At 36.8% G+C, this 19,485-nt stretch overlaps 1 protein-coding gene and 1 long non-coding RNA gene across 4 annotated transcripts in view; one reads left to right on the plus strand and one right to left on the minus strand.

Moving 5' to 3' along the window:
* Positions 1-19,485, minus strand: part of LOC129738523 (uncharacterized) — a 93,083-nt gene that overhangs the window by 17,913 nt on the left and 55,685 nt on the right. The gene's annotated exons all lie outside the window — the stretch shown is intronic.
* Positions 5,525-5,854, plus strand: LOC129738526 (uncharacterized). The gene is made up of 2 exons (XR_008735533.1): positions 5,525-5,581; positions 5,645-5,854. It is a non-coding gene; the product is annotated as an uncharacterized LOC129738526 (long non-coding RNA).

Genomic DNA, 19,485 nt, shown 5'->3' on the forward strand with positions numbered 1-19,485 from the left:
GAATGATGTCGAAAATGAAGAGGCGTTGTAGGAAAACGCGCCCTGATTCCAGCGTCGGTAGATTTAGTAAGAAGCCCCGTTGTTCGTAAGGCGGGAGCTCAAATCCGTTGTTCCATGGTAGCTGAGACTTTCCTATGGAAACATTCGTCCAAAATGCTATAGAAATCGCAAATCGCAGGTTCATGCATGAAATATTTTACATCGCGTAACTTTTGATCCCATCTATAGAACTTTTCAAAAACTTCAGACATGCTTACTTAATATTTCGACAATCACTCTGCAAAATTGCAATAAAAAAATTAGCGTAGTTTCTGAGATATTGCAGTTTGAATGGTAAAAGTCCAAAAAGTCCAATTTTCGAAGTATTATTGTATCTCAGGCCAAACAAACTCCAGAAAGCTCAAATTTTGTTATATAATAGTGTGATAGTTGATCTATCTAACGCAGAAAATTTGATCAAAAAATATCGTCAGAGTAAAAAGTTATGGGAGATCTAAATCGAAGTGACAGTGTGCGTGCTTCCAATTTCTATACAATTATGAACGGTACTGTATTTAAGTCGCGAATGACATAAAGATGTTCAAATGACTATAATCGAAATAAAAAAATGTTGGGGTTTATTAAGCGTTTCTGCTACAGTTTAAACCCTCATCCGCATCAGATTTCATTACCCTAATCAGCACCAGGAGTGTCAATTTGACACTACAAGCTAAAATCGTTATAACTTTTGGCGTGTTAAACCGATTTAAACAAAACTTACATCAAAAGAAACCTTGTAATGTCAGTAAAATATGTTTAGAACATTATATATAGCTAAAACTTCTAGTTTTCTCCTTATTCAGCATGAAAAAAAATCCGAAAAACATGCCCCAGGAAAACTGCTGTAGTTCATACATTATACGTCCAAAAATATATTTGTCTTATGCATATGAAAGCTGAAGTTATCGTCTACATCACAATGCCAAGAAATATTTTTTAAATTTTTTTAATGAAATGGTCGCAAAAAGTTCAAAAAAGTGGTCTGAAAAACCTACTTTTCATTCGATTGCTTGTAAATACTGTTTGAGCGATGGTACGATGGTTTTGAAAAAATATGACTACAAAATCTACTAAAATTCTAAAAAATCGCGCAATGTAGTGAAATTTGAAAAACTCCAGTAAATTCAATTTTTGTTGCATGGAAAATCTAAAGACAGCAAAATCTTTAGATTTTCCATGCAACAAAAATTGAATTTACTGGAGTTTTTCAAATTTCACTACATTGCGCGATTTTTTTACAAATTAAAATTTCGTCTGTTTTTGTGGTCCACCGTCAGGTTGTACCCGGATTTTCAGTGCTTTTACTTTGTTTGGACCAACCAAAAAAATATTCCTAGAGTTTGTTTTGATTAGGTCGTATGAGCCACCTGATCTGTTTCGAGAAATTCGCCGATGAAGTTTTCAAACACATTTTTAATTCTAGTATTTTAAATATCTTCAAATATTGTTTGAAATTTCGGAGTACGCAGTCGAAATGCATTAAGAATATGCAAGTGCATTGGATATAGTCATCAGTTTAACTGTTTTCACTGAAAATGTTCTTACGACCTTTCGCATTTTTTACTTGGCGCTAACGTCGTTTTGCAATCTCATAAATTTTATCATAAAAAAAGATTGTATTTACCTTAAACTCCAATAATTCCGTTCGGAATTGCATGTAGTACTGAAGTAAAACGCAATTGGAACCAGGGGTGATATGTAGAGGAACCTATTCAATGATACTTGGAATCGGTGCTGCTGCGGACTATACCGTCAAACGGGGCATCATGCAACAGCGGGGTTCGATGCAACATTTATATAACACTACATTGAATCAATTTTTAATTTAATGTATTGTAATAAAGTTATCTTTTAATGATAACAAAATGATTATGACATAATTTCTCGCATCTTAAGCTAGTTGTCTTAAGTTTTTTATTTTTATGTAAAATTTGAAAAATCGAGCAATAAATGTACAAATTTTAACATTTTTTGATGCTGAAAAAAACTTAACCCAGTATGACGGATCGGCTTGATAAAATTACCTACAAACTTTTTACAGGTTTCCTCATATTATACCAACATTGTTGGTGTAAAAATATTTTTCGAACAATCACCCAATTTTTTTAAATGAATATTTTTAATATTCAGTTAGGTGTCTAGGGTTAAATGCAACAAAATGCAAATCAAAGAAATACCTTGTAAATCTCGTTTCCAAGTGTTGGAATATGAATGTTTTGAATCACGCGTTTGTAAACATTTAAATTTCATTCATCCAAACATTTATTTTTATGATTTCAGCTTTTAGAATTTTTCGTAGTATTATTTAACCCCTAAATATATGCAGCATCCTTAATTTCAGAAAAAATGTGAAAATTTGTTTTTACAGACCCAAAAACTACTGCAATTGGTGTTGTCATGCGTAATGGTCTTTAAGACATCGCAAATATATTAAAAATATGAATTTTCGTACGTGTTCATAAGATTTTTCATTAAAAACAAAGTTTGTTGCAAGTTACCCCATTTTCTAAGAAGGGTGAAAATCGCATGTTTTTAGAAAATTAAAAATAACTGAAGAAACCAATAATTTTTTTAACTACGCCAATTTGATGTCCCAACATCCTTAAAACTTTTGAAGCATAAAGGATACGATTAACTGTGAACATAAGTTTTTAAGAAGCTGAAGTTGAAAATTGTTGCATGTTGCCCCAGTTGACGGTATATTAGTAATGTCTTGACTAGACTGGACTCGAAATGCAGTTGATTTTTTCGCATTTAAATTCTTACGTAATACACACTTAGAAAAATCCACGTAACATTACATGCAATAGCATGGGTAGAAAGGAATCGGGTATTTACATGCATCAATACTGCTTGTTTCATGTAAACTTCCCATCGCATTCTACTGCGTTGTTTAATGTAGGTTCACGTTTCCCGTTTCATCCTTAGGTATATATGGCTATTTATCCAATAAGAAAAAGATCGGGCTTTCTATTATAATACTTTTATTTTTCAAAACAAAAACTACATCTAACAAAACAAACAAACATATAACTCGAATTGATCACTACACATTGCACACTATTCACTTTCTCAAAACGCCGGTTGATGTTGTTCGATTCCCTCAACGACGGAAACGACGACAGGTGCCGGAGGAGATCGAAGGCAACTATTGAACGTCTGCAAAAAAAAAAAAACAAAAGGTACAAGTTAATCAACATTGTAACTTCTTCTTAAAACGATATTTGAATTTATTTTGACTTACCATACTGAATAACTCTGTGCCCACTACCTCCGGGAGGAGGCTCCAACTCGAACAAAAACAAACAGCACACGAACAGGTAAAACAAAATACGGACGAAGGTTGCGATACTGAGATTTACATGAAATTGCACGTTAATTTCATCGCAAATGTCAAGATGCTATACTCTTTTTCATATTTTCTGTGACGAGGCGGCGAAAAAGTGCAATGTAAAATTACATTTTTCTTTCTGTGTAGATTCAACTACAAGCTTCTAATTGTCCTTACGCAATCAATTATCAATATAATTCATTCAACTGTATGATTTATTTTATGCATTCAACTATAAATACAATAGATTCAACTACAAACTGCTGATTGACCTTATGCAATCAACTTTAAATATAATAGATTCAATTGTAATGGTATAATTGATTCAATTGTAATGGTATAATTGATTCAACTACAATTGTATACTTGATTTTAGGCATTCAACTATAAATATAACAGATTCAACTGTAGTGGTATAATTGATTCAATTGTCAATATGATAGATTCAACTGCAATTGTATCATTGATTTTAGCCATTCAACTATAAATATAATAGATTCAACTGTAGTGGTATAATTGATTCAACTGTAAATATCATAGATTCAACTACAAATGTTTGATTGATTCTAGATATTGAAGCATAAATATAATAAATAAAACTATTGTTATGATTGATTGTGTGATACTTGAATAAAAATGTATTTACATAAGTGTAGTCAGTGTGCCTTCAGCAGCAGGTGGCTGGGTGTTTACCAATGGCAAAAACAAAAGGTAATTAGCGAAGGTGCATACATTTGCTTTTTTAAATAAACTTGTGGCAAATTTTTTCCTCCCTTTAGGTTTAGATGCCGCTGGAGGAATTGTTGGACATCCCGGCTGGGTGGCATCGATTGTCGTTGTCCGGCTCGAAATGGTCCTCGTTGGCCACCAGGGAGCGGATGCGCAGGTTGTCGCACCAAATACGGCAAGTAGTGTGTCCTGAGCAGCACGACGGGTGAGATTTTTAAATTTATTTGCTTTATAATGAAGCACCAAAATTTAACATCATTTTGTTTTCTTGTTTCCCATCGCCGGGATCCCCGGACAGTTTAAAGACAACCCGGTTCATCTGTTGGATGTGCATCTCATTTGATGGCGGTGGGGATCGGTTCCGAGAAGATGAAATGGTGGAAGAATTTATTCACCGTCTGCCGGAAGCCAAAATAACTCCGTGAGTCTTGTCCCATTTTTATTAAATCAGTGATAGATAAGATTTTTTTTTTTTGCAGGAGATCATTCACAATTCTATAGTTGGGGCTTGTGCTTAGGGGCTGTCCATAAATGATGCCACGCAAAATTTGGAAAAAATTACCCCCCCCTCACCCTTCTGTCACATATTGTCACAACTTTCGTAACCCCCCTGTTTGTATTACGTCACATTTTCCTAATCCCCCCCCCCCCCCCCTCTGGAGTAAAATCCTTTAGGAATTTAATTAAAAATGTTGCTTTTTTTTTAAATTCATCAGTTTTATTCAAAGAATTGAAAAAAGGTTAACAACTTTTAACAAGCCTTTAATCATTGCTTAAAAAACATTTCAATCATGAGTCCATAATCCATGTTGATGACTTTCCATATCAATGACCGGGAAAGTCAAGGCAGTACTCTGCAGCATCAGCGACGATGTCGAAACCATTCAAATCTAGTTCCTCTTCTTCAATCCATTCGCAATCCAAATCATCTCCACAGGTTAGAAAAGCCAAGCAATCCTGTTCACGTTTTGCCACAATTTTAGTGGGACGGACTTTCCTGTGTGTTGCAGTGGAAGTGTTGTTGTGAACTTTCTTATGCTCATGAAATTAACCATAAGTGATTACGTGAGTATTCCCGAATAGCAAAGACCATGATCAACACCATAAAGAAACGGTATTATTCAATTTAACAATAAACTTCATCCTAATTTCAAAATCTTTAGCAACCTTCTAAAATTTTGAAACCTCCATGGTTTTTAAAGTAACTGTGAAATGTATCGTCAATTCATGACGCTTAACAGTTATCGAATCTATTCAGAAGCATGGTATCACAGCAATTATCTTATGATTTTTATTATTAAAGTGAACTTCATGGTAAAAAGAAAATCCAAACCAAAACAAATATTGGTAAGCTTTTGCTTTTTCGTGTAATCGTTTTTTGGCCTGAAGGCTAAAATAATTTTTTCGTGTTAAGATTTTGTTTACGCGCCATTTATCCGGACAGTTTTAGTGGTCGACAATTTTAAAACTAAAATTCCTTCGGTGAGTACTTTGCAAAACTCATTTCGTTTTTTTTAATTACAATTTTTGTTTCTTTTGTTCTAGGAGCTGATACAAAGTCGGTCCAGCCGGATACTTCGAACGAGAGTATTGCGACGGTCGGATGATGATGGAGTCAATTTTATGCTCAGGCTTCCAACCAAACATGCTTGGAAAAAACAGGGGAAAATCTATTTTATTTATTCCAGGAAGAGATAAAGTGAACTAAAAATTAAAATGTAAGTAAATTAGTTTTAATAAAAGTATCGATTAAAATTATTGAATTGTAAAAATTATCCGAAAACCCCCCTATATATCAAAATATGAATAATTGTCAACCATGAAATAATACGGTCAACACATATTAAATAACAATGAAAATTCATTGGAGGACAATGAATTTCACAGTTCCTATTAGAAAAACTGGATGATCAAATAATCATCAAATTTAAAGTTTTGTGTTTTCAAATGTATGGAAAAAAGTTGATTTTTTCATGGTTAAGTTGCTTAACAACCCCCTTTTTTCATGGTAATTTATGCCGAAACCATGAATATTATAGTCAAAAACATTGAATTTGACAGTGCATTCATGGTTTCAATACCATGATATTCATATTATCAACCATAAAACCCACGGTAGAGTGAAAATGAAATACATGGTTTTTTCACCTTACTTTTCTATTCGGGATGTTTAGTTGAACGCAAAAAATCAACCAGATCATCTATTATATATATAGTTCAAATTTTAATATTTATAGTTAGCCGAGAATTAATCAGAAATATAGTTCTATACCGGCGGAATATTGTTGGAAAAACTATACTTTACTCTCCGTGATTTTGCCCGCAGTCTTACTAAAGGTTTTGAACTTACCTTGCAAAAATTTGAAGCCCTTTATTGAATTGAGGTAGCTAGAATAACTCTTGTTGGCGATTTCTTTTGGATTTCTAAACTTTTAACGCTTTTAACGATGCATTTCCTGAGAAAATGCATAAGGCCGCAAAAACCAACACGCCAAACAGGTATTTTGCGACCTTTGTTTTGCACGCCAATCCAGAACAGTGCAAAACGTCGCAAAAACCAAATTGCACTCAAAAATAAGAAAGTCATCATACGTCCTAAATTCAAATCAATTTGTACAATTTTTTCATTGTTGTAATTAAACCGATTTTTTACATAACATAGAATACATGTTTATAAATCGTTTGCAGTCAATAACTCAATTTTGTTTATATTGGTTCATACGACGTAATCAAAACAAACTCTAGATTCATTGTAAAGCACATTTGATCTACATTCTAGTGAGCATGGTTGTCCATTTCTCCCCGAGTGGCTTGAAAAATACAACTCAGTGAACTTTTCGTTCTGAAACACTTGCCCTGCTCTGTTAAGACGCCGGGCGTACACCCAATCAAAGAGCAGAGAAGGCTTCGCCAGGGTGAGAGCAAGAGAAAAAAATCATCACATTAAGTGTAGGGGAGCAGCGCTTAAGCAACTCAGTAGGTTCGGTTCCTTCCCAACAAGAAAAGGAAAAAGAAGAAGCAATATCGTTTCGTGCTGTTTTTTTGCCTACTGTGGTAGGAAGAGAAGGAAAAAGTTGCACTTCAGTTGTGTGTTTCGGTTTCTCCATCTCACACAATAGTGTTTCTATTGAGGCACCGGTTTTGCTCGGCACTTGGCTTCGGCTGTACTCGGAAACGAGTGTAGAGCATTTCGGAAGGAAGTGTGGTGCTTCTAAAAATCGTAGAACATAACGGTGCGATTTACACAGCGCACTGTCGGATTTGAGAAGTGTGGACCAACCATGCTAGTGAGGTGCAACAATTCACGCTGTGAGATTTTACAAAAATATGAAAATTACGTAAAATCATTCCTGAATTTCTAGAACCACAAGCAGCGCGTCCAGCAAAACGTGTTTGTTTGCTCTCCGATAAGGTACGGTCTGGGGGAGGAAGACTGAAATTTGCTGTATCGTTTTCTGTATCGTTTTTTTACTGTTCGGCAAAAAGCCAGCAATTGTTGAAAAGATTTGTAATTGTTCAAATTTTAACTTTAGATGATAGCTAGTAATGTAACTCAGTTGTTGAGGTCCTAAGTTTAGATTTAGCTATTTATAGAACATCCATTAATCAAACAATTTTTATTTATCAGCTTCAATACTTTAACGAAATTTTAGCGACTCAATACGCCTGATCATGCAAGAATTTGTCAGAGCAAAACAAAACCTAATTAAATCATTGTTTTATGCAAAACAAGTGCTTTTAAGCATCAAACAAGTTTTATTAAAAATCACTTAATAAGAAAGTAAAATTTTGAGCCTTCACACTGATCGGTAGATTGATGAGGAAAATTTGACGTTTGAAAGATTTTTTTTTTCTTTTTTTATTCAGTCTTCCTCCCCCAGGGTACGGTGGGCCCGACCAGTGCTGCAAATAATCAGTGTCAGCTTTCAATTTTCAATTGAATTTACTGCAGTGTAGGCTCAGTTCATTTCCATCTGAAATCATCCGATAATGAACAGAAAGCTCAGTCCCGAAAGCACTCTGCATACTCATTCACGAATCGGCAACATCGGTGGTCAGTAGACTGGCCCATAACAAAAAAAAATCCTCATATTCCACGCGGCACCCCCTAGGTTGGTGCATTCAAGTGAAAAAATGACTTTCTGAAAGTTTCAGGTCATTTGGCAGAAGCACGAGCTGGCGCAAAGGACTTGAAATTTGTATGGAGATTTTCGACAAAATGTATGAAAAATCGACATACTTTCGCTCTTTGTGTTCTAAAATATGTTTCCGGTATGCTAGATAGCTCAGAATTTCAGGAATTGTAGTTCAAACAATAACAAACAAGTTTGTAGTAGATTGTAATACGATATGAGTTGACTGTGATGAGATATTTGCAATTGAATGTGTGACATTTTTCGGTCATTTTCGGACATTTGAACGGTGTATGGGCTAATAATCGCACTAACTTGATAGCATCGTTACACAATGAGAATGACAAATAGTTTATGTACTCGGAAAATTTGCCAAAAAAACTTTTTGCGAAAATATTTGTTATAAAATAAGCTACAAATTTGCCGAAGACACAAATTTTCTATCTTTTATTCTCATTGTGTGACTATGCGAACAAGTTAGTACTAATAATCCATAATAATCACGACATATCAATGAAATGCGAAAAAAATCACACATTCAAATGCAAATAACTCATCACAGTCGATTCGTATTGCGTAACAATCTTCTACAAACTTGTTTGTCATTGTTTAAACTAAAATTCCTGAAATTCTGAGCTTTCTAGCCTACTGGAAACATATTTTAGAACACAAAGAGTGAAAGTATGTCGATTTTTCATACATTTTGTCGGAAATCTCCATACAAATTTCTAGTCCTTTGCGCCAGCTCGTGCTTCTGCCAAATGACCTGAAACTTTCAGAAAGTCATTTTTTCACCTAAATGCACCAATCTAGGGGGTGCCGCGTTGAAAAAAATGTTGTAAAAATAATCTCATACAAATTTGGGCCAGTCTAGTGGTCAGTATACATTCAGGCTCTTTGCAGGTTCATGAGATTATCCAATCTTCATTTTCAGCAGTGATTGAATTTAGCTGAGCATGAGTTGATCAACCATTTCTCGCTCAACGCTTTACTCGGAAGCAAAGGTTGCTTTGAGGCAGCGAAAACGACAAAACCGATGATGTATACGCTCTCAACATGGCCCGCCTTCACGAAGCAATAGGCATTCGAGGCAGCGAATCCAAAAAACCAAACGAATGGCTCTCACTCATCTCCTGTTACAACCTTGAGGAAACCGAATTCCAAAGGCATAGCAAACCCGAGTCTCCTCGTTTGTGCCTTGATCGAATGTTTGAGGTTTTTCTGCTATTGCTATTATTGCAAAGCAACCGCACGCAGGCAGCTAGTTTTTTCGTTTCTTTTTCCTCCCCCCTCTATGCACCATACGTTGCGGGCCTGTGCAATGCAATAAGTTCAGTTTTTTTTGTTGTTGCCTCAACCTTTGCGGCGAGGTTGAAGATGTTCTCCTCAACGACAGCTATCGGCTGGAGTTATTCAAATTCAAGAACGTAATTGAGTAGGTATGTGGGCCACGTCTTCTTCATGCATCATGTAGCAACCGAACGTTGAGAGAGTTCGTTCGGGGCAGCAAACGAATAGTGTCTCTTAGAGCAGATCCTCCTCATGGGGGGAGGTTTGAATGAATGTATATGTATCGTCTCCTGTATAGCTATGCGAGGCCTCAGAGCGTGTATTTTGAAAGCCTCTGATGAGAAAATTGGTGAGGATTTATACCACTTATTCATACCACTTTGCCGCCAAAAAAACGTGGCTTTCAGTTAGTAGGGTTTTTTTCAGAGAGACCAAAACAGAAGAAAATAGTTGAATAAAATTATGATTTGAATAACATATGATGTGTGGCGGTCAATGATTCGTTCTAGATGGTTATCTCATTTTTTTTCAATTTTGTCACTTATACCCCTTTGGCTCCAAGGGCCTCAAATATATTCGTCGTTGACGCTGTCCTACACAGCAAGAAAATAACGTGTAATTTTAGATCGAGAACGATGCACGAAAACGAAACATCGTTTTCGATATAAAATTACATTGAGGAGTGTAAATTTAGATCGAAACAGATGCACGAAAATGGATCGGCTTATCGTCGTGTAAAAATAAACAACGATGTAAAATTTTTGAATTTGGATATTTTGTAAGAACCGTCTTACCACTTCCGCCGGCGTCTCAGAGACTCCCTTTTTTTGGGCCTCAGGGCGGCACTCTTATCCAAATACAAAATCGCAGGGAATATCAGTTTGCATGAAAAGAAACAACTCCTAAAACATATGCGCTTCTCAATCCAATGTATTAGCTTTAGTTACACTGCTTTGACCTCCCACTTTCTTAAAAACTAATCTGACCTGGTGGGCTAACTGACCCTTCACTGGAGGCTCACTTCTGCATCCGGTGTGGTCGGCTGGCCTCAGTAATGGGGTAAAGGACCTTTATTGCGGCCTTCCTGGTGGTGATGAGTCCAGAAGCCGGCGATATATTCGTATGGTCCCAGGGCTGACTCCGAGGTGAACAATCCCACGGCTTGCGGTGGCGGTAGCCAGCGCTGGCAACGGTTAGCGATGGCGGCGATGCCGCAAAGGACGATAGTACTGGCCCAGGCGTTCGGGGCTTTTAGCCAAAACCAAAGGGGTCCTGTTACAAGGACAGACAAAGATGAGAGCGTGCATTTCAAGGCGAAGGAGTTCGGTGGTCCACTGGCTTACCTGATGTCTTCACTTCTGACTCACTCTTGACAACTCTTCTTTTATTTTTGGAGCAACGTGGTTGTAATTGGTTGTCCAAATTTTGATGTGCGCGACTTGATGGTTTTTGGAAGAGTGGAAGAGGATCAGCCAGTGTAATTTGACCGGCCCTTGAACTCATTGTTCGGGTCATTGCCCCCGCCTTGCTGCTCAACCAAAAGGCTTCGCCAATGTCGCTAGTACAGCGTCGCTACCAACATTCAGCTACCCATGGATCCGGTTAGTGGCCATCTGGTGGTCAAGTTCCTAAGCTAGGTCGGTTGTTGTGTCTGACAGTAGATGGCTAGGTCTTGTGGCGGCTGAATTTGGGAGAAAACTTAACACAAAAATGACACTCACTGCGATATAACTATACAAATAAACAAATTTAACATTTAACGCGAACAATCTATGAAACTTCATTGGAAGTGTCATCTGGCGCTTACAATTTTTAGATTTTTTTTTAAATATTCAGGTTTTGGATGTCATGAGGCCATTACAACACTTTTATGAAACATTTATTTTCATTAAACAGCTTGAGAGAAAATTTATTGAAATTCACAAACAATCACCAAGGACAACACCAGGCTGGAAAATTGTTAAACTCGAAGATGACCATCTTGGTGATATTTTACCGGTCAGCGTAACCAGTTTGAAGCTGTTTAGGGTTCTATTGTCGCTGAATCCCCAAACCGGAGTTATCGTCAATGAGCGCTGGCGACATTTACTGGCGACACTCACTGGCGACAAGTCATATTATCAGGACGTGTACAGCTTCGGGTGTGTTCTTATACCAACAAGCAGAAAAAAGATTTTTTATTTCAAAGGAAAGTGCCGCAAAAACAAAGGATTTTTTCCTTTGGTTTTGGTATAAATAAAAAATCCTTTGGTTCAAATGCATTTTCCTTTGTTTCAAAGATTTTTTCTTTTGAAAAATCTTTTCAAAAAAAAAAATCTTTGATTCAAAATATTAATTCTTTGATACAAAACCCAGTTTCATTTGATTCAAAGTTATTATCTTTGCTCAAAGGTTATTTAGATATAGATTTAAAAGCATTTATTCATTGAACCATTTTCCATTTATTCCAATTGGGAGATTTTTACCCTGTTGTTTCGAAGTTCCTATTAGGAGTTTCAATAATAAAAAGATACAATTTTAATTCTTAAATTCTTTTTTATTCACAAACACATAACCCAACAAACATTTTTGCTGATAAAAACGCCAATTCTCTGATCGTATGCTGCGTGTTAAGGTGCTAATTGCTGTTTCAGCCTTCTGGCTGAAAAAAGAAATACTTTAGCGCTGTTTCAGCATGTAAGGAAGTTTTATTTCAGCCAATAGAAAGTAGGGGAAAATTGGTTGAAGAATAACTCGTTCAGCCTTTGTCCAACCATTTTTGACACCATTCAAATTTGACAGGCGTCAGCTGTACAAAGGGTAGATTCGAAAGCGTCTTTCAGCTATATCGAACTTTCTGTTGTTCAGTCATAGATCAATCAATGCATGACAGCAAATGGATCGAAATAAGAATTGTTTTAATCGTCTAATTATTCGTAATTTTTCACACTTAGCTTGATAAAATGCCCTAGCCGGTAAATTTGCATTTTATTTTCGAAACATTTAAATTTCTTCATGTGAAATTGACATTTGTTGAAAGATATTTCGGTTGCTTAAGAACGACACTTTTCTGATACTTTGCAGAATGCATAATTGGCTCTGCCTTCTGTGGCATGAGACCAACAAGTCGTAGATTCAAAGTTCGAGACAAGCAGAAATGAAGAAAAAAATAACATGAGAGGGGAAAAGTAGCTGGCCAACATCGGGCATACATCGGTCATCATTCTTTTTGTTTTTTTTTTTATTGATCCGTCAATTGACGTTTCATGGCATCTTCGCTGATTATTTTCTCCAAATCCCGATGTTTAAGGGCTGAACAGCAGCTTCTCCCTGAATTTGGGTTTCCTTCTTTCAGCAAGATAGCTGATTTAAAATTAGAACTAAACAATGTTTCAGCGGTTGTTCAGCGAAAAATGTTTGTTGGGAAAACACTGGTTCAATATAACCGAGTAGGGTCCTTGATATCGTTGACAAAGTTTCGCATTCTCCGTGGGCCGGTCAATAAACTTCTGAAAGCCACTCCAGCTGCTGGATGGGTCCGACTGGTGATTGCCGTTGAAGATTGGGCCGAAAAAATACGACCGCGGGATTTGGGGAGGTGTTACTTTACGCAGCTTTCACCATGTTCGAGAGACTTGGAAATCTATCCGTCGACCGTGGTCCTGTAAATATACAAGCGTTTTAGAAAATCTTAAATTCACTTAAATATTCACTATTTATTAACTTACACTTACCATTTTGCATCCTGAATCCTCCTTATTTATAGCTTACACCGATTCACTGGTTTGATTTTTAAAACAAGCGGCCGAACTTTATTCGATTTTTCGGTTTTCTTGCAAGTCAATCCAAAATATCTTCAAAGTTTGAAGTTTTTGTTTCAAAAAATTATTCTTTTCCGTTTAAAACATTTTTCTTTGGTTGAAAGAAAATTTACTTTGTTTCTAAAAAAATATGCAATTGAACAAATTTCTTTTGAATCAAAGAATTTGTTTGAAATCAAAGTCCAAAATTATTCAATTCAAAAAATTTATTCTTTCTTTCAAAAATTATTCTTTTGAATCAAAACTATAATTCATTGATTCAAAGAAAACAGGAGTTGAATTCAAAAAAATGAATGTTTTGAATAAAAGTCAGATTTAATTCGTTCCAAAATTCAAGTTTACTCTGCGTGAATACACGGAATCGTCCATCTTGTGACAGGCAATCGTAATCGTAGGCATGGTAGGCGAACAATTCGCTGTCAAAAAGCGCTCCGTCTCCACCTCCCACCAATGAGAAACTTTTGGTACTCCTTGCCTTGCCTCCTTGCTCAATATGCAACCATCCGTAGCTGTATAGGCACGCTGGTTATTACTTTACACAAGCGTTGCCAGTAAGATTATTTTTATATATTTCACAACGTCGCTGGTTGGCCAGGTTGCCGATCACCAGCGCGAAAACTTCGGATTTCAACTTCAATGACAATATTCCGGACAATCATTATTCCGGATTCAACTACAAACAAAGAAAAACGAATAATTTTCAACATCTTTGGTTTATTTTATGAAATTTCACTTAATATATTTACTTTATCTTCATCCTTTAAGGATTCCGTGTAAATTGCTGTGCAACTTTTGCTTCGTATTCTACTGGCTGAATGGATGACTCGTGTCCTGCCGCAATGAATGTCGTTGGCTGACTGATGGCACATCCACTTGTATAAATAGACAAGAGCTCAAGGAGAGAGAGATGGGATCTTTGGGTTAAAGTGTGTGTATCAAAGCCAATCATCGGCTACACATCTCCCCTTTACACCAAACAGAAAAAAACATGTTGATGAAAGTTCTTTTAAACGCTCTCTTTTAAATTGGCCTTTCTCCTCTAGGTGCTGTATAATATGCATCTTTCTTTTGCTCTTGAAAGCAAATATGCTGGTTATTATTTTGTACCGTTTCGGTAGACAGATTTTGGAATCGACAAGTTCCTTTTTCTTGTTTGTAGTTCTGCTCAATGTCTGTTGAATCATGTTTCTAACCAAATCATTCTGTTCCTTTTGTGTCATGTTCAACTAGATCAACTGACTCAAACTCAACCCTTTTTATTTTTCACATTCGAATCTCAGTTAGACCTTCGTAAACGGAAACTATTGTTCCAAATTCTAGTTCTTTGCATTTTGTAGCATTTACAGTTTGAGCACCACTGTAGGAACACTCAGAGCTAGGTTGAGAAGAACAAAAGATTCCCTCGTTATCTATTGGATAAAATTTGTGAATCCACTAGATGAAAAGGCATAAAAGAGATCGCAATTGGCCGCGCGTGATCATTACGTTTTGGTTTTTTATACCGTCGTGTTGGTGATGCGGACACGCACCGAAGCCGAAATCGGAGCACCACTCTTAAGTAAAGTCTTTTCTAGGATAGGAAAGCAGGATTTTTGGTTTTTCTGAAAAGTCTCCATCAATGAGATGGAGCTCTATTGTGAAAATTTTAAAGTCTCCTGAAAGAGCATTTATTATTGATCTGTAAAGTTAGGAGAAAAAAAAATTAAATCGATGATTTGTCATGGTAATTTAATTTTTTTTTGTAAGGAAAGGCGGTAGTGTAGCATTTACAGTTTGAGCACCACTGTAGCTCTGAGTGTTCAGCTAGGTTGAGAAGAACAAAAGATTCCCTCGTTATCTATTGGATAAAATTTGTGAATCCACTAGATGAAAAGACATAAAAGAGATCGCAATTGGCCGCGCGTGATCATTACGTTTTGGTTTTTTATACCGTCGTGTTGGTGATGCGGACACGCACCGAAGCCGAGCTCTTCATTTTGAAGTGGAGGTTCACCACAATCAGCAGAATGATCATCGATAGTGATCGTGATTGCTGGATATTCCAGATGAGACCGTTTAACGGGATCGGTTGTTTTCACAGCCACCAGAATATATCAGAAAGAGCTCGGAAAGAAAGCGATCACGATCATCTTCAGCACAACGTTCAGCTATATAGACGATGTTCTTGCGGAAAGGCCGAGTAAGTTCGCTGAAGTTGTTGATGTTGATGTTAATGTGGATCGCGATCATCTCCAGGAAACCATCGGCCTTTTATTCTTCCCGCTGGATTTCGTCGTTTGGGACTCGGACTCGAATGGAAGAGAACGGTGCCGTTAAGTTAAGGGCTGATGCCGAAAAAGCTCACGAAAGGTGTTGAGGCAATTTAGCCAGCTAGTTATAAGTGTTTTGTTTTGCAATACACCGTTGTTATATCTTGATATTTTCTTAAGTTTTTTCGTGAGAAGTTTTATGCTGAGCAAGTGTCCATCAAGAACATGCTGCAGACCCATGACTTCCCGCTAGCAGCCGGGCAAGGAAAGGATTGTTGGCAAATTCCTCACGGAATTTGGCGCGAAAGCCAACATTTTGCTCTGGACCTTGCCATCGAAAAATTCATCTTCTTTCCGACCATAAAACGTTACAATTTCTAATCACCTAAAGACCACTCTCTACAGACTTGGCAATTTTTTTTTTTACTAAACCGATGCTAGAATTAGGAGTTTAGAAATGTATTTTAAAAATAACGAGGTTTCACACAAAAAAATTTGTTTGGTTTAGACGACATGACCTTTCTCGGCTCGTTATTTCAGAAAAAAAAATACTCGAAGGTCCATCAACCTTCCTCCTGGCAGGGTTCCGAAAATCAATCAAAACAAACACTCAGGATGCGTTTCCTGTTGGAAACATTCTGATTGTATAATGGGATAGCGCCTCTCGCAACTGCTTCGCCTGGCTGGTATGCAATGTCGATCAGCGCTCCTATCAGCTATGCAAACCGAGTCGCATCATTCAGAATCATCGGTTTAGCAAACATCGCATATCGGAGATGAGGGAGATGCAAACTGATTCATTCTGAATGTAGCTCACTCAGTATCTGCCTGACTTATATGAAATTCAAAATTATTTTTTGCAGGACGAAAAAAATCAAACAGTTGTGCGGGACACCATAAATTCTCAGTAGTTTTAACGTGACGGACGACAGTTTAATAAGAGAACTTGTAAAAATTGAAAAACACGGCGAAAGTGAACATCTTTCCCTCACAAACACAACTACAATTTGATTTTGATCATACTGATGTTAAAAAACGTTATAACAACAAATAAATTTATTAATTTGCTATGTATCAAATCAAACAAAATACGCTAATGATCGGCTTCATGTATCACTCACTCACTGCCTGATCCATTAACTCCTGATCGAAGACCAACATGATTCGCCATATGTATTGCGCATTGGTGAGATTCCAATTTGATGATGGTGCTGCATTGTTTTGACAGCAAGCATCGTGCGAGGTGATCTGTATTTTAGCGATGAATTGAACGATCGATGATCGGGTAGGTCCAGTAGCAATCAATAACGAAACCCGACCGCTGTACGTTCAGGTGCGAGGTGCAATCAGAAACATTCATTGAAAATGAGTGATATTCAGAACACTGCCTCCTGGTATTAGACATCTCGCTCCAAACACAAGGTACACTGTTTATCTCAACTCTGTGAATCCTTTATGTGAACCCTTCAGAACACTATTGAAGTTAGTCAAGCTGATCAAACAGAGGAGGTTTCTTTTTTTTGCACATTTTACTCTGTGGTGTCTTTTCGACGAGAATATTACCTAAACCGACTTTTTGAAGATACTGAACATCCAGCACTTGACAGATATAAATTGTGATCCTTCATATCCAAATGACAAGAAAAGTTCTCAAACAAACAATTTTATACAAGACAAGACGCTGAAGACCGAATTCAATGGTCCTCTCTATGGATGCGATAGTTTGTTTCTATATTCCCCTCTCCGTTCATACTTATATTAATCTCGATCCCATTCGATAATATTCAAACCAATCTGTTGTACTTAATCTTAAAACTGGTGATTCGGAACCAACGTTTCTCATACTTAAATTTTCTTTTTCCTGCATGAAATTCTTCTCCAGAAAACTGGATATTCAAATACCATCAGAAAACTTTCCAAGTAACATTTTAAGTTTTATAGCAGGCTACTAGATAAAGTTTTGGTTTCATAGGGGGCTCGAAGAGTCTTATAAAACTATCGGTATTACTTGGGTTAACCATGTTGGCCTTCTCGAGCTAACGTAAATTCGTAGTGAACCTTCAGAGCACTCTTCACGTTCGTCCTTCTGATCCAACGAAAATTCGTAAGATGAACCTTCAGGGCACTCTTCACGTTGGTCCTCGAGAACCAATGAAAGCTTGTGAAGTGAACATTCTAAAACAATCATTTTGTTGGTTCCCCCGATCCAAGAAATATTCATGAAGTAAATCTTAAGAACACTCTTCATGTTGGTCCTCCTGATCCAACGAAAACTCATGAAGTGAACCTTCAGAACACTCTTCATGTTGGTCCTCCTGATCCGAAGAAATTCGTTAAGTGAACCTTCAGAACACTCTTCATGTTGGTCCTCCTGATCCAACGAAATTCGTAAAGTGAACCTTCAGAACACTCTTCATGTTGGTTCTCCCGATCCAACGAAATTCGTAAAGTGAACCTTCAGAACACTCTTCATGTTGGTTCTCCCGATCCAACGAAATTCGTAAAGTGAACCTTCAGAACACTTTTCATGTTGGTCCTCCTGATCCAACAAAATTCGTTAAGTGAACCTTCAGAACACTCTTCATGTTGGTCCTCCTGATCCAACGAAATTCGTAAAGTGAACCTTCAGAACACTTTTCATGTTGGTCCTCCAGATCCAACGAAATTCGTAAAGTGAACCTTCAGAACACTCTTCATGTTGGTCCTCCCGATCCAACAAAATTCGTAAAGTGAACCTTCAGGGCACTCTTCATGTTGGTCCTTCCGATCCAACGAACCTCGTAAAGTGAACCTTCAGAACACTCTTCATGTTGGTCCTCCCGATCCAACGAAATTCGTAAAGTGAACCTTCCGAACACTCTTCATGTTGGTCCTCCTGATCCAACGAAATTTGTAAAGTGAACCTTCAGAACACTCTTCATGTTGGTCCTCCTGATCCAACGAAATTCGTAAAGTGAACCTTCAGAACACTCTTGATGTCAGTCCTCCTAATCCAACAGACTCTAGCCAGAAATTGAAAGATAAGTTCATCGAAAGTACGAATATTACTTTGAATAATAATATGTGACTCACAGTTTTATTAAATTATTTCCAATTCATTTGGTATTAGTTGGAAGGTTCTGCGCTGACGAAAAGCTTCCTATTCTCAGCTCTGTCTGAATGAAATCAATTTCGATACTGATAACCCATCAAATCGCCAAGTCCTATGATAGGTTTGTTTTTTGTTAAAGCCAATTAAATTATTTTTTTAAGAATTGAGCAATATCATCAAAAGATTGTAAACTTATCTAAAACAATTTCATCAAAGATCATAAACTTATCAATTAAGGTTATTATCATGTTTTTCAGTTGTTCAAACTTTAATATGCAATTTGCAATTTAAAATTTATATAATTCGTAATCAGTAAAACAACTATCTTCACTTGCCCCGATGTACCCTATTCGAAATTCTCGTTCTTCAAAATAAAACAAACAAAGCATAAAAGAATAAATTATTCTTACCTCCCCCTTCATTGTACACATTTCAAACAGACATGTTGAAACCACGCATCTCTTCAATAACATCCTACACAGTAAATGAAAATTACCGAATTCGGTAATTTTTTTTACAGAATCAGTTCTGTAATTCCAAAATTTTCGGTAATTGATCAATTTGACGTCTTGTTTTTACCGAACCTCGTTAATCGGGGTTCGACCTACCGAAACTCGTTTATTTGTATATAAACAAATTTCTTCGCAATTAGTTTTCGGTAAAAAAAACACCGAAAACTGTAAAGTAAAACTGAAAATTATCGCTGTCAAGACAAACGTCAAAATGCGTTTGTCCTTTTCTGGCATTTTTTACATTTCCCTTCGCTCTCTTGCAGCCGGAATTAATGGTCTCAACTTTGATCGTGTGCTCGAGTGAGATGCTA

Source organism: Uranotaenia lowii, chromosome 1, assembly GCF_029784155.1.
Source record: "Uranotaenia lowii strain MFRU-FL chromosome 1, ASM2978415v1, whole genome shotgun sequence".
NCBI lineage: Eukaryota > Metazoa > Arthropoda > Insecta > Diptera > Culicidae > Uranotaenia > Uranotaenia lowii.